At 43.7% G+C, this 13,433-nt stretch overlaps 1 pseudogene; it reads right to left on the bottom strand.

Annotated features, from left to right (window-relative positions):
* Positions 1 to 418: 418 nt before the first annotated feature.
* Positions 419 to 12,613, bottom strand: LOC113157757 (annotated as a pseudogene).
* Between the last annotated feature and the right edge of the window lie 820 nt (positions 12,614 to 13,433).

Raw genomic sequence — 13,433 nt, 5'->3', positions numbered from 1 at the left:
TTTTTACCACTTCTGGATTATCATTGGCTTCACATATTACATCGTCTAAAATAACCAAATGTTTTTCACCAGGCGGGAAAAGTTTTTCATCATCAAAAGAATCAGGTAGACCTTCCACAAACTTGATTTTTATACACAATTTTTGCAATTCACAATACAGAGGTTTAAAACAAGTGTAAATCCATACAATATTGTCATGTACAACATCCATTACATAATTACAATTCTCCAATACATTTTTAACAAAAACAGTTTTACCTGACCCGCTAGGGCCTACAATCAAGCAAGAGAATGGAGCCTTCAGTCTAAAATCCATAATAGTTTGTCTTTTAGTATCCGAATGGAACGCTCTTACCACCAGGCAGCAGACGGCGTTTATCAAAAACCACCCGAAACTTTTTTTCAATCGAGGAGTTTTTCAGCTGAAATCTGTGCTGTGCTGAATCTTGTGCTGTTGCGCTTTAAGGAAACGCTCCTCTGACGAGTCAGCTATGTACCCTTCAACCAGATCCTTGACACTGTCAAAATTAATTGACTCACAGCACTCAGTGATCCCTTTCACACGCAGACACACTTTACCACTTCTTGTCTGATAGCCATAACTTTTAGGTCCAGCGGCCACATACTCTTTAATGGTGTCGCCTGACAGTTCATCCGTGAGCTCCCGGAGCAGATTGCCTAAGGGGAGAACATTCTCATCTGCTTTACTTACGTAAATTATGGTATCTGTATCATAATAAAGGGCTCGATCCTGTAGCTCATCCAGATATTCATACAGTCTGATACGTGCATAACCTGTTGTGAATGCAGCTATAAAGATGTTATCTGTTTTATTAGGCGGTGCTACACATTTATCACTGTAACATTTCTGTACAATAGCCACTTTACCGGTGACAAAGGTAAAGTAATTTATCCTGAATTCCCCTGAGAACATGGCTGTGAGGAAGTCTTGGGGGTTATTTATTATCTCAGTCTGTGTCATGTTGCTACGCTGTGCAAACTTACCCCACAGGCTGTTAAGGCAGAGTTTTGCAACCTGTCTTTTAGCCGGATTGAGGGTGATTTTAGCTGGATCTAATTTGATTCCTTGTCTCTTGGCATAATCCCTTACATAGCTCTTTCTGCTTGCTGCATCAACAGCCTCAGGTGGATAACCGCTAGCCTCCTGTTTCCCTTTAAGGAACCCCTTAATATACCCTGTAAATAATGTGTTACTTACTCTAGGGAAATGCCACACCTCTTTCAATTCAACACGGTATCCCTTAGCAACAGCCTTGTTAATTTCAGGAGAAACCCACACACCAATCAGAGCTCGCTCTTCGTCGCTATGGCTACAAGACCCTGTCTGATAATTCTCCTCCGCATGTGCGGCAGAGCGTGAAGACCAACTTACCGCGAGATGTCCTGTACGGTAACACAGGGTGAAACAACCATCTCGGCGTGTAGACTTTAGCTTGAATGAGCCCAAAATAGGGACTCGGGTCCTGAAAGTCTCTAACGATAATTTCAGGATGGCCGATCGGATACGGAAACCTACAAAGGACATCGGGATACAACGATGTAAAATCCACGTAAAAACACTTCTCGTCGTCAGCGACGGAATAGCGCAGGCACGTTGGACACGTACGGCCGCCGTACAATGCGTCTCGCGGGATCAGGGGTTGGGGGGCGTGGTATTCTTTGAGAAAGTTACACACACCCGTGTCAGTTTTTTTCATCCTGTTCCATTGATGCTCCCAGATAACAAGTTTTACACCAAACTCACTCTCCAACAACCTGAGACGTTCCTCAGTATGCCTGTATGCACATTCAAAGCTCTCCCCCGTCAGAGGATTTCTGTCTGTGGGCTTGAAACACTGCGCACATCCGTGGTAAAAACATCCTAGAAACTCAAAAACAGTGTCAACACCATCAACCACGGCGTAACCGTCGACATAGAAATGACCAAACTGCTTCTTGCCTCGGTTCAGGGCATGCTGAATGAAAATGTTTTTCTGAAGCATGGTGTATTCCAGCCACTGGATGGCAGCGTCGGAATATCGTTTGCATTGCCGCCGGTAATTTTCCGGGCACGGAATAGCGACAGTATCTGGCCGAAGATGATTTTTGCGGAAGACATTCATGCAAGCTGCAGCAATCGTAGCGGAGAAAAACGGATCCACAGTCGTCTCGCTTATATAGCTATCTCGAAATAAGCGGCACGCCTTCCTAAGAATGAATGGCCTCTTTCTGAAAGTCAAATGTACCGTGACAGACCGAATTGTACCAACAGAGAAACTCGTCCCTCTTTTTTGGAGTCATCTGATCTATGCCGTAAAATTCCGGCGCTGGATAGGGACCCACATAATTCAGGTTTTCAGCCGAGCTGAAACGATGAGGGAAATGGCCTTTCTCCTTATCCTCGAAGCCCAAACATTTGGGCAGCTGCGCCAGAGGAAAGGGAAGGAAGGAGGCTGAATCAATGAATCTCTGATCATAGTGATTTTCACAGATTAATACAATTTTGGCACCTTGCATCACTACATCTGGGTCAACACCTAATTCAACCAGAGCTCTGATAATGATGTAGCCGTCAAACCCCCGAGAATTATGAGCCACAAAAACCATTTTACTGAACTCTGGTCTCCTGAAAAACCGAATACATTTTTTGGAGCATTCAACTCCTTCAAAACACCACTCAGTACCATGATCGCTTATAGCCGAGACATAAAACGGTACGTGGACGCCGGTGGCTGTGGGAAATGTCTCAAAATCATAGTAGATAACTCTTAACTTTTCCTCATCATCATCATCACTATCTTCATCATCATAGTCATCATCATCGTCGTCCTCGTCTTCATCATCATCACTAACCTTTACCGGTTTTGGCTTTGTTACTTTTGACATTGGGTGTAGACTTTTGCTTTTTATTACTTTTATTGTTTTTCTTTTTCTTTTTCTCAAACACCTCTAGAGGTTGAATGTAACATTTATGAGTTTCTTGTGTATCTATGTCGTCAGACTCCTTCTTGCAGATATTGCAAATAAACGCCGGGCATCTATGTCTTTGAAGCTGGTGCGATAACGCATTGTAATAGGGAAGTCTACAATCGGGACAATATTTATGTATATCGCATTGACTTGCATATTTCCCAGCTTTAGGTCGCCATTTTTTCTCTCTGTGTTTCTCCATACAGTAGAGCGATTGACACATACGTCCACAATCCTCACATCGGCTAAGATGCTTTGGCTTTGTGTTGCAGGCTTGGTCAAGACATACCCCACAGTGGGCGGGGCAGAGGTGGTAGGCTTCAGAGGCGCAACCCGTATGACAAAATGTGCAAAAGTACTTCACACCAAGAAACATCCCGACATCTCTGATCCCATAATAGTGACCCTGGAATAAGAATAAAAATAGAGTTTTTGCACTCCGCGGGGTCTGCGTTTCAAATTTCGACATAGGCCCACTTCCGTGGTTTCTGTAAAACACAACTATTTTACTCTTCACAACCGTTTCAAATTTAACAATGTGCGAAAAGGAGACAGGGGTCTGATCTGTTAGACCGCTTTGCTCCTGAATAATTCTACCAAATTTCACAGCATCGTCATCACTGCACCCAGGGTTGAGGAGATGCGCTAGATTGATGGCAAAGCACAGCTGATTGGTTAGATTATTCACGATGTACAAACACTTGCGCTTCTTGCTTAGAATCTCACAGTTCAGAGTTTTGTCAGCCCTCCTTTTACCCCCACCTCTCTCATTACGTACAAGCTGGCCGACTATTTCTAAACTATCATCACTCAAAACAGACTGATTGGATTGAGCGATGTGATCGAGCACCTCTTGAAATAATCTCAGATCAATACCGTCAGCCGTAGATACAATGGCTGCGGCGTTGTTTTGCAATAAATCACCACGTAACTCCAGCTGAATAACATCGTCATTACCGGAGGCATGGGCCTGGATTTTATCAACCAACTGATGGACAGCGTCCATAATGTGAACATACGCAGCTACAAAATCACCTGTACTTCCGCTACGCCGGAGGTTTAATGGCCGTCTAATCTCAATATTATTGAGATAGCACAAGGATGCTACCACCACCGCCACCCTCAGCAAAACTATTTTGAATTGGAGGGTCATGAGCGCCATCTTCAGGGTTCACTTTGTCACTACGCGACGTGGTAGGCTGGGTACACCTGCTGGTTGAAGGCTGACTACAAGTGGTGGATGGAGGCGGATTAGAAACCCATGAGGCTTGAGGAATACAACTACTTGTTGAAAGTTGGTTACCGGAGTTTGTTGAAGCAATGACTCCTCCTGTCTCCTGGGGGTGGATGACACCCTAAATTTTCAGGAGCGTTACTCCGCTCTGTTGCATTTTTTTGAATCTGTCTAGAAATATTTAGTATTTGATTTATTGTTTCGTCAAGTTCGACTAAAGGAGGCTCGGTTTGTGTGGCAGGTCTCGGAGCTGTCGCAGGACCAATTGAGCTTGCGCTTGACAAAGCTTTTATCTCATCAATCAAGGTTTTGTGAAATGTTATCATCGCTAATGTGATTCGGCTGAGACGCCGAGTTTTCTGGCTGATGACTTATGTTTAGAATCTGATTTAATATATCATCATGATCAAATGGACAAGGATTGGGTTGGCTATGTTGCAGAGCAGGGGTTAAAGGTTGAGATTCAACACTATTGTCCAAAGTAAGAGTGTTTATCTCATCAAACAAGGCTTGATAATCGTTTTGCTCAGAAGCTAACTCTGATTGAGAGCTACAGACAGCGAGTTGTTCTAATAGAGCATCTATTTGACTGAGATTATGAGGGGTCACATCATCATCATCGTTGCTAGTGTGAAGGTTCAGGTTGTTAGGTTGTTCGTCAGTACGCTGAGGCGGCGTTGGCTGCGATAGAGCGCTGATAACTCGAGCCAAATATTCTCTCAGATTATTAAGCTTCATTCTCTTGACTATTCAACCCACATAAGCAACGGTAACATAAAACACATGAAACAGCTAACAACAGATTTCTTTGCCCACAACCAAACATAATGCCTTCATTCTATACATTAAATCAATATTGTAACATAAACATTGCTGAATTATACATCCATGACACACTCATGACAGTTTTTTCAGTTGTGTGTAACCCGAGCTACACACCAGGAGAACCTAGAGTAGATGAACAGTCTAGAGTTTAGGATCTGATGACACTCTCACTTTTTTTTCATTATGGAAATGTGAGGGAATCAATGAAGACGCAGGCTTACATCACATGATCCTGTTTGCAGACACCGGACTCATCCTTCGACCGTCATCCAACGGGGGAGGAAGGAAGCTGAACTGAAGAAAATAAAGGCTTCTTTTCTTCAAAATAAAGCGCCGAACATAATACATGGGGATCCGACCCTAAAATCATACACAATGCATCAGTTTTATGACCAAGATTTTTTAGTTTGTGATTTCTTAAAATTGACTGAGAGGACTTACAGCGTATGTTATTTTTTTACACACAGCGTTGTAGACTCTGAGGTTTTTTTTTCTTTATTTGAAGTCAAGCACAGCGCCGCTGATTGCTAAAAAATAAAAGAATGTGTGCATCGTCACAAAATTGTAGAACAATGTTAGCTAGAATTTGTACTCAAATTAAGGATAAAACTTTTTAAATGTTTTCATCAGACAATATAAATTATTGATTAACTCGCTCCTAACTCAAATGGTCAGTGGACGTTTGGCATAGCGGTTAAGCGTCAGACTTTTTAAGTGGCGAGCTCAGGTTCGTATCCCACTAACTAATGACATCATTATATATTTATTATTTAATACATTAATTAAGCCGTACATTTAGACTTAACAATAATTAAACAAACTTACAGTTTTTCCAAAGTCAGCTCTGCGCAGCATGGACCAGTCTCGTTAGACTCGAGCAGACGGCTGCTTCTATGTCAGACGCTTGAACAGAACTGAGTTCCGATTTTTGAAGCTTTGACCAAACTTCCAACTTTTATGGACTGGTGAAATTTTGGCGGGCGGAATGCAGGATACTTGTGTGTGTGTGTGTGTGTGTGTGTGGCACCATTCTCATGGATTACCAGACACCTGTGTTTATTCTTGAATTTCTGAGTAATGCCTTTGTATATTATCCTGGTCTTAGATGGGTCTGGCGGATGTCTGGAAGTCATTAAAAGGTCATCTAGAAGTAGTGAAAGGTCGTCTAGACTCCATTACAGTGACATCATTATACCCTTAATGTAAGGGGGGGGGATCCCTGGGAAAGTAAGTCCATGGTGACCTTAGGTTCATCAATCATAATTAAATAAATCGGACATAAAGTAGTTATGACATTCTCTTACATCATAGTACAGAAACAGCACTGGTAAAGGTCACCAATGATCTATTAGCATCAGACAATGGACTACTCCCTATATTTGTCTTGTTAGATCTTAGTGCTGCATTCCACGCTGTAGATCACAACATTTTATTTCACAGACTGGGACATGTCATTGGGATCCAAAGAACAGCACTAGAGTGGTTTAAATCACATCTGTCAGATTACAGTTTGTACATGTTAATGATGAGTCTTCCATGCACAGCAAAGTTAGCTATGGAGTTCCACAGGGTTCTGTGCTTGGACCGATTCTTTTCAATCTATATATGTCACCCTTATGCAATATTATTAGGAAACACTATGATACCCAGCTATACTTGTCTGTTACAGTTCCTCCCTCTGCCCCTGTTTTTTGGTTTGGTTTTGTTTGTTCTATGACTCACCCTCCTGCAACACAACCATATATGGACTTCCTCCGCTTTCCACTGAACTCCCCGGACTAATTACTGACTCAGTTCACCTGTGCACTCCCTCTGCCTTATAAGCACCCCTCAGTCCTCAGTTCATTGCTGGTTTGTCACCCTGACATCATACATGCTGTTCGTTCGTTCGTTCGTTCGTTCGTTCGTTCGTTCGTGTCTTTCGTTCGTTCGTTCGTTCGTTCGTTCGTGTCTTTCGTTCGTGTCTTTCACATTGACTTTCACACATCACTCACCTCTGCTTCATTCATGATTCATGCCCATTGACACTCACTCATCGCTGGTTAGTTCGTTTGTTTGCTCATGTTCATTTTTGGTTAGTTCGTTCGTTCATGTCTTTCATGCTGCACACTACTCCTCCTAAATCTGGTCAGTTCGTTTGTTTGTCTGTGAGGCACCTGTCTGTTTTTGGTTTGTAGGTTTGATTTGTTTGGTCTGCGTTTATGCAGCATTTTTAGTTGATACTTTGTCCTGTTAGTTTTGTATGTTTGTTCCTTTTTGCCTGCCTTGCGAAAGTGATTTTGGTTTGTCACTTTGTACATTTAGTTTGTTAGTTTCATGTCCGCCTTAGTGCGAGGTTTTTTGTTGGTACTTTGTCTGTTGTCGGTAGAGTTTTAGTTTGAGTTTTCGCCTGTGTTTCCACAGTGTTTTATGTTCGTACTTTGTATTTTTTGTTGGTTGATTGGCTCGTCTTTTGCTGCATTACGGCAGCGCTTTTGTTTATCACTTTGTTTTTGTCGACCGTGTTCCTTTCAGTTGTTACTTTGTTGGCGTTGGTTAGTTCCTTGTGTCCCCTGCCCTTTTTGTTAATAAATATACTTTTTGTTTGCACCCGTTTGGTCCCCGTTAGTCCTGTCCGTCCGTTTTGTAACACTTGTCTATGAAACTAGAAGAAACTAATCAATTAGTCAAACTTCAACCATGCAAAACATGCAAGACAAAGGCCTGGATATCAAACAAAATAACGAGAAGGAAATTCCTTCTCAAAGGTCATTGTTTGGGCCTAAAAATCTCAGGCATTATGTCTAATCACATTCTCACCCTTAATGACTTGGTATTGACCTCAAGTAATACTGTAATCTCTTTTTTTCACCTGAGAAACATTGTTAAAATTAGGAGCATCCTGTCCCAAAGTGATGCTGAAAAACTAGTCTAGACTAAACTAGACTTGTTACTTCCAGACTGGACTATTTAATTCATTATTAATAGGATGTCCCAATAACTCCTTAAAAGCATCCAGTTAATCCAAATTTCTGCCGCCAGAGTTCTGACTGGACTTAGCAAGAGATCCTATGTCTCATACGATAGCTTCTCTTCATTGGCTCCTTGTAAAATCCAGAATTCATAGCTCCATATTTTCCAAGCAGAACTCTACGTTCTCAGGCTGCAGGTTTACTTGTGGTTCCTAGAGTTTCCAAATGTAGAATGGGAGGCAGAGCCTTTAGCCCCTCTCCTGTGTAACCAGCTCCCAATTCAGGTTTAGGAGGCAGACACCCTCTCCACATTTAAGACTAGACTTAAAACTTTCCTTTTTTATAAAGCATATAGTTAGAGATGGATCAGGTGACTCTGATCTTAGTTATGCTGATATAGGTTAGTCTGCTGGGGGAACCTCCTATTGATACACTGAGCTCCTCTCCTTTCTCCTATATCAATTCAAATGGCACCATTGCATGTCATTAACTTTGCATCTTCTCTCTCCTGTAGTTGTTTCCTCCTCTCTGTCTCCCTCTCTCTGTACTTTTCTGCAGGTATCTTTGGCCTGGAGCTGTATATCTGTAGAATCCAGTTCATCTGCCCAATGTTCTTGCTGCTTGTTGTTTATGTTGCCTGCTGTTCTTTTCTCTCTCCTCTTTCCACTCACCCCAACCAGTCGAGGCAGATGGCCGCCCACTATGAGCCTGGTTCTGCTGGAGGTTTCTTCCTCTAAAAGGAGTTTTTCTTCTCCACTGTTGCCTAATTGCTCAAATGGGATTTTTGGGTTTTCTACATCATTTTTTGTATAATTATACTGTACAGTGTGGGGTTTAAGACCTTACAAAGTGCCTTGAGATTACTTCTGTTGTGGAATGGGGCTATACAAAAAAACTAGTTCTAGTTCTAAATTCTAGTTCTAACCTACCCGTTTCCCTTGATCCTAACCCTTGACCTGTCTTCACCTCTTTATCCTAATTCTTTTTCCTGTCAAACTCCTGACTCCGGTCAGATGGTTGTTCCCACACCACTTCACAAAACTGTCCACCAGACCCCTGCACCGTCTCCTCCCCACCGCTGATACGCCCAACCACTGCAGAGTCATCTGAGAACTTCTGTAGATGGCAGGACTGAGAGAACAGTCCCCTGAGGTGCTTCTGTGCTGCTGACCATCCGCTCAGACTCTCATCACTGCAGTCGTACAAACTGGTCTGTCTGTCAGGTAGTCAGTGATCCAAGAGGCTGTGGAGGAGTCTACATGCATCTTCAGGAGCTTCTCTTTCAGCAGGACAGGCTGGATGATAAAGGCACTGGAGAAATCAAAGAACGTGATCCTCGCAGTGCTGTTTGCTTTCATCCATGTAGCTTCTTCAGTCTGAAGATAGTTGGTTAGAGGCCACAAATTTATGCTCCAAGACTGGTTTCACTCCACCCCTTGCCCTGAATAGGCTCGTTAGGTGGAACAAAAGATGGGGGAGATGTGAAGGATGTAATGGTCAAACCTCTGCCAACCCCCTCTTAACACCTAAATGGGTCGTTAAGTGTGTCCAACCTGGTGAAGGTGTGAACTGGTTCTGGCCTTTTTCGGGATAGATGAAATGGCAGCATGATAAATAGAAGACAGGTTGTGTCTAAGTCTTCCACCTCTGTTGAGAGAGGGAGTGTTGATTTGCACATGCAAGGCTTCCCTCACCCCTCTCTTAAACCACTTGTCCTCTTTGTCCAATATTTGAACGTCACAGTCCTTAAATGAGTGTCCTTTGTCCTTAAGATAAAGGTACACAGCTGATTCAGGACCTGAGGTGTTACTCCTCCTGTGCTGTACCATCCTCCTGTGTAGCAGCTGTTTGGTTTCTCCAATGTATATTTCAGAACATTCTTCACTGCATTGGACCGCATACACTATATAGTTCATCTTGTGTTTTGGAGTCCGGTCTTTGGGATGTACAAGTTTCTGTCTAAGTGTGTTGGTGAGTTTGAAGTAGACAGGTATGTTGTGTATTCTGAAAATCCTTTTAAGCTTCTCTGAAACCCCAGCCATGTAAGGTATGACCAGGTTTTTGCGTAGGACGTGGGACTCTGACTGTTCCCTTGTTCTTTTCGTGGAACAGGTTGCTGCCTTTTTGAAGGCCCACTTGGGATATCCACAGGTCCGGAGCGCTGTCTTCAAATGTGTGTTTTCCTCCTTTTGTGCTTCTATGGAGGTGGGGATGTTTTGAGCTCTATGGTTCAATGTCCCGATGACTCCTATTTTGTGTTGTAATGGATGATGCGAGTCGAACAACAGGTACTGGTCCGTGTGGGTGGGTTTCTTTTAAACCTCTATTTCCAGTCTTCCGCCTTTCCCAATGATGACCGCACAGTCCAGGAAGGCCAAACAGTTATCTTTGGTGTCCTCTCTAGTGAAACTGATGTTGGTGTACACTGAGTTTATGTGGTCTGTGAAAGACTGTACCTCCTGGATCTTGATCTTCACCCAGGTGTCATCCACATATCTGAACCAGTGGGTTGGTGTCGTCCCTGGGAAAGAGTTGATAGCTTTCTTCTCCACCTCTTCCATTTATAGGTTTGCTACAATGGGTGACACTGGGGGAACCCATGGTACAGCCGTGTCTCTGTTTGTAGAAGTCCCCTCTATACGTGAAGTATGTGGTGTTGAGACACAGGTCCAGGAGCAAACAGATCTGGTCGGGACTGAGGTTGGTTCTGGTGCTGAGGGAGTTGTCTTCTTCCAGTCTTCTCTTCACAGATGTTAATGCGTCCGTAGTGGGGATGCTGGTGAAGAGAGATGTGACATCAAAGGATACCATGGTTTCACTAGTATCCAGTTCCAGGTCCCTGACCTTTGCCGTAAAGTCCTCTGAGTTGTGGATGTGGTGGTCAGTGTGTCCAACTAGTGGAGCTAATACTGTGGCCAGGAATTTGGCAATGTTGTGTGTGACCGAGTTAATACTGCTGACTATTGGTCTGAGAAGGGCTCCTTCCTTGTGTATCTTGGGAAGGCCATAGAGGCAAGTAGTGGCTTCCCCAGGATACAACCTGTAATAGGTTGCCCTATCAATGGCATTTTCCAGTTCCAGATGTTTCAGGCAGTCTGTTACCTTCTTGTTGTAGTTGCTGGTGGGGTCTCTTTTCAGTTTTTTCTTGTGTGCTTGTCCTCCAGAAGCAAAATCACCTTACCATGATAATCTGCAGTATTCAGGATGACAGTGCATCTTCCTTTGTCCGCAGGAAGGATGGTAATCGTTTCATCCCTGCTGAGTGATGTCAGCGCAGTTCTCTCATCGTTGGTGAGGTTGGAGTCTTTAAGTCGAAGTTCTTCTGCTTCTGCCAGTGGTAGGTTGTTGTTTCGGATGGCGGATTCAGTCGCTGTAATGAAGTCTACAACAGGACCCTGTTTTGGGGTGATTGCATAGTTAAGGCCATCTGTGCTTTCTGTACAAACTCCACGACTGCCTCCATTGCTGGCTTAGGAAGAGCATCACATAATTTCTTGTGGAGGTTGTCGGATCTGTGTTCTAAAGTGTCTGTGGTGTAGTGTGTCAGTCTTATTCGTTCATCAAGCAGATGTTTCTGTGCTCCCTGAAGGATCTTGGCTACTCTATGGCTTCTTACTGAAGAATGCAGGCGTAGGCCTGACCGGCAAGAGGTTCTGCTGTCTGCATCTGAGGTTGAAGCTGGAAGATGGTTCCTGTAGTCTGCTACTTTTCTGGCTGTCCTTTCATATTCCCGCACCAACTTGAGGGTTTCTGCCCCAAAGTGTGCAGCAATATGTCGGTGAAGATTCTCAGTCGTCCAGGTGAAGTTATCTGAAAGTTGAGTCATGGCAACTGGAATTAAGTTAGTTGAAACGTTTCGCTACCCATCCAAGTGGCTTCTTCACTCTGAAGATAATTAGTTAGAGGTCACAAATTTATGTTTTAAGACTGGTTTCACTCCACCCCTTGCCCTGAAGCTCTCAGGAGCTTCCTGAGACCACTTCCTTACAGTTCTCGTGGTCACTGTCTGCTTCTGAACAATAGAAGTGTAGACGGGGTGAGGAGCACCAGATTGTGGTCAGATCTGCCTAAGGGAGGAAGAGCAATGGAGGTGTATGCATCCTTCACGTTTGCATACAGTAAATCTAGGGTCTTATTGTCTCTGGTGGAGCAGTTGGCAAACTGGTAAAAAGTGGGGAGAGTTGTCCAGAGACATGTGGTTAAAATCTCCTGTTATTATTAAGGCGTTTGGATGCTGGTTCTGTAAGTTAGCAGTGACTGAGTTAATGACGTCACACACTACTTTAGGAGCGGCTGACGGGGGAATGTAAGTCGTAATGACAATAACACAGGTAAACTCCCTCGGTAGATAATATGGACGCAGACTTGCAGCTAAGAGTTGAATGTCCAGGCTACAGAGACATTCCTTTACAGTAACATGTCCGGGGTTACACCACCTGTTATGCACTGCAATCCCACCTACTCTCCTCTTACCGCTACTCCTGCAGTATCTGTCTGCCCGCACAGTCCTGAAGCCGCTGATGGTGCAGTTGGAGTCCGGAATATGTTCCTGCAGCCAGGTCTCAGTAAAACACATGATGCTGCACTCACGATATTCCCGCTGGCTTGAAGTCAGCGCACCAAGCTCGTCCATCTTATTCACCAGGGACCTCACATTTCCTGTGACCACAGAAGGTAGAGAAGGTTTAAACCTTCTCTTCCACTCTTTCTTTTTGAGTCTGGCTCTGCATCCCCAGCACCTTCTCCGTCTTAGCTCCACAGGGATCAGGGGCCCTTCTCCCAGTGAGTGTTGGGAGAGCGCGATCAGCTGATCTCTGGTGTAAACAATGTTCCCCCACCCCTTACAGAGGGGGGAGGAATTGTAAAGATTTATGGCCACAGGTAGAAAGGACCTCCTGTGGTGCTCTGTGGAGCACTTATTCAAGATTCAAGATTCAAGATTCAAAAAACTTTATTGATCCCAGAGGGAAATTGTTTTGCCTCATTACCATTGTTCTCAAAACAAACAGAAAGAAAAGGAACCACAACCAGGAAAGATCCAACACCAACATAAATACACAAACATAAATACACAATAACATCAATACCGAAAAACTCAATATATATACAGAATATGTAAATAGATAAATGAAATTGGGTCAATATATGCACAGCAAGGTTATGACAGTATCACTTCCCCCACACCTTACAGAGGGGGGAGGAATTGTACAGATTGATTGCCACAGGTAGAAAGGATCTCCTGTGGCGCTCTGTGGAACATTTAATGTTAATAAATCTTTGGCTGAACGTGCTCCTCTGTCCAACCAACACACTGTGCAGTGGGTGGGAGGGATTGTCCAAGATTGAGAGGAGTTTGGACAGCATCCTCCTTTCAGCAACAACATGTAGAGGGTCCAGCTCCATCCCCAGAACAGAGCCAGCCCTCCTAATCAGTTTGTTTAGTCTGTTAGTGT

Source organism: Anabas testudineus, chromosome 18 (assembly GCF_900324465.2).
Source record: "Anabas testudineus chromosome 18, fAnaTes1.2, whole genome shotgun sequence".
NCBI lineage: Eukaryota > Metazoa > Chordata > Actinopteri > Anabantiformes > Anabantidae > Anabas > Anabas testudineus.
Note: the sequence above shows the minus strand (reverse complement) of the source record. Positions and strands in the feature narration are given on the sequence as shown.